We start from the raw sequence: 2,144 nt of genomic DNA, 5'->3' as shown, positions 1-2,144 counted from the left end.
CATACATAAACCCAACCTCTGGGAATTGTGGTAGCAGCATCCAGAAACCACCCATTCAGGCCAACAATTTTGAACTCAAACCACAGCTAATATCACTTGTGGAGAATCATTGTTCATTTGGTGGAAGTGCTAATGAAGACCCAAACCAACATCTCACAAAATTCCTGAGAATTTGTGACACTGTGAAGTCCAATGGAGTCCAGGAAGATGCATATAAACTACTTTTGTTCCCATTTTCACTTAGGGACAAAGCAGCTAAGTGGCTGGAATCATTCCCAAGGGGGAGTCTAACAACATGGGATGAGGTGGAAAGCAAGTTTCTGGCACGTTTCTACCCCCCACAAAAGGTCAATAGGCTTCGATCTGAGGTTCAGACTTTTAGACAACAAGATGGTGAAACTCTCTACGAGGCATGGGAGAGATTCAAGGACTTGACAAGGAAATGCCCACCAGACATGTTCCATGATTGGGTGCAATTGCATATTTTCTATGATGGACTCTCTTATGAATCAAGGAAGGCTGTAGACCATTCATCAGGAGGTTCATTGAACAGGAAAAAGACTGTGGAAGAAGCCATTGAAGTGATTGAGACAGTGGCTGAGAATGAGTACTACTATGCATCAGAGAGGCACAACACTAAGGGAGTCATGGAGCTGAACCATGTTGATACAATTCTAGCCCAAAACAAGGTGTTTGCCAAGCAACTAGCAGAGCTTACCAGGCAATTAGAAACAAAGCAAGTAGCTGCAACACACACACAAGATCAAGAGGAAGTAAGCATTGAAGGAGGTGATTGGGAAGAGGCCAATTATGTGGGAAACCAACAAAGGCAATCATATGATCCACACTCCAACACTTACAACCCAGGATGGAAAAATCACCCAAACTTTGGGTGGGGAAACCAACAAACCCAACCACAAAATCACAAACCTTACAACCACAACCAACATAACAATTCCACATACCAAAACTCCAACCAAAGATCATACCAAACCACACAAAACACTTACCCTCAACCACCATATCATGGCCAAAATAATCAACCTATCCAACCTAATCCGAACCAACAATTTCAAGATCAATTGAACCGGATAGAAGGAATGCTTGCAACCATGAGTCAAGACATAACCGAATTGAAAGCTTTTAAGGAAGAAGTAAATTCTAACCTGCAAAACCAAGGAGCTGCCATCCTGAAGCTAGAAAATCAAATTGTGTATTTGTCTAAGCAAAACCCTGGGACAAGCGTTTCTCATGCTGCCAAGGCTATTGCAAGGGAAGAATGTAAGGCCATAACCCTTAGAAGCGGAAAGAATCTAAAGGAGATCTCAAAGGAAACCACAGAGGATGAAGCAAAGGAAATTGTGAGAGATAAGGAACAAGGACAATCTTTTATATCGTCTACAACAAAAGAAAAAGAAAAAGAGGTCTTGAAGCCTTATACACCTAAAGCACCATATCCTCAACGTTTGATGAAAAGTGAAAAGGATGGCCAATTCTCCAGGTTCTTGGAGATTTTCAAGAAGCTTCAAATCAACATTCCGTTTGCTGAGGCAATAGAGCAAATGCCACTCTACGCAAAATTCTTAAAGGAATTAATGACCAAGAAAAGAAGCTGGAGAAACGAGGAAACTGTGTTGTTAACTGAAGAATGCAGTGCCATCATCCAGCACAAATTGCCTCAGAAATTGAAGGATCCAGGCAGTTTCCAAATCCCCTGCATCATAGGAGAAGTCATGGTGGAGAAGGCCTTGTGTGACTTAGGGGCCAGTATCAATTTGATGTCTCTAACAATGATGAGAAGAATGAAGATTGAGGAAGCTAAACCCACAAGAATGGCCCTCCAATTGGCAGATCGAACTTTTAAATTCCCTCATGGGATAGTTGAGGATTTGTTGGTGAAAGTGGGAGATTTTATATTTCCTGCTGATTTTGTGGTGTTAGATATGGAGGAAGAAACCAAAGCTTCAATAATTCTGGGAAGACCCTTCCTAGCTACTGCTGGAGCCATCATAGATGTACAAAAGGGTGAACTCACTCTTAGACTACATGATGAGAAATTGGTGTTTAACGTATTCAAGGCAATGAGCTATCCATCAGAATCACTAAGGGAATGCATGAGGGTTGATGTAGTGGACATTGCAGTA

The 2,144-nt window shown here is 41.8% G+C and overlaps 1 non-coding gene across 1 annotated transcript; it reads right to left on the bottom strand.

Moving 5' to 3' along the window:
* Window positions 1-353: 353 nt before the first annotated feature.
* On the bottom strand, window positions 354-457 carry LOC112760040 (small nucleolar RNA R71). The gene has a single exon (XR_003180498.1). It is a non-coding gene; the product is annotated as a small nucleolar RNA R71 (small nucleolar RNA).
* Between the last annotated feature and the right edge of the window lie 1,687 nt (window positions 458-2,144).

This window comes from Arachis hypogaea, chromosome 16 (assembly GCF_003086295.3).
Source record: "Arachis hypogaea cultivar Tifrunner chromosome 16, arahy.Tifrunner.gnm2.J5K5, whole genome shotgun sequence".
In the NCBI taxonomy this organism is placed as follows: domain Eukaryota; kingdom Viridiplantae; phylum Streptophyta; class Magnoliopsida; order Fabales; family Fabaceae; genus Arachis; species Arachis hypogaea.
Note: the sequence above shows the minus strand (reverse complement) of the source record. Positions and strands in the feature narration are given on the sequence as shown.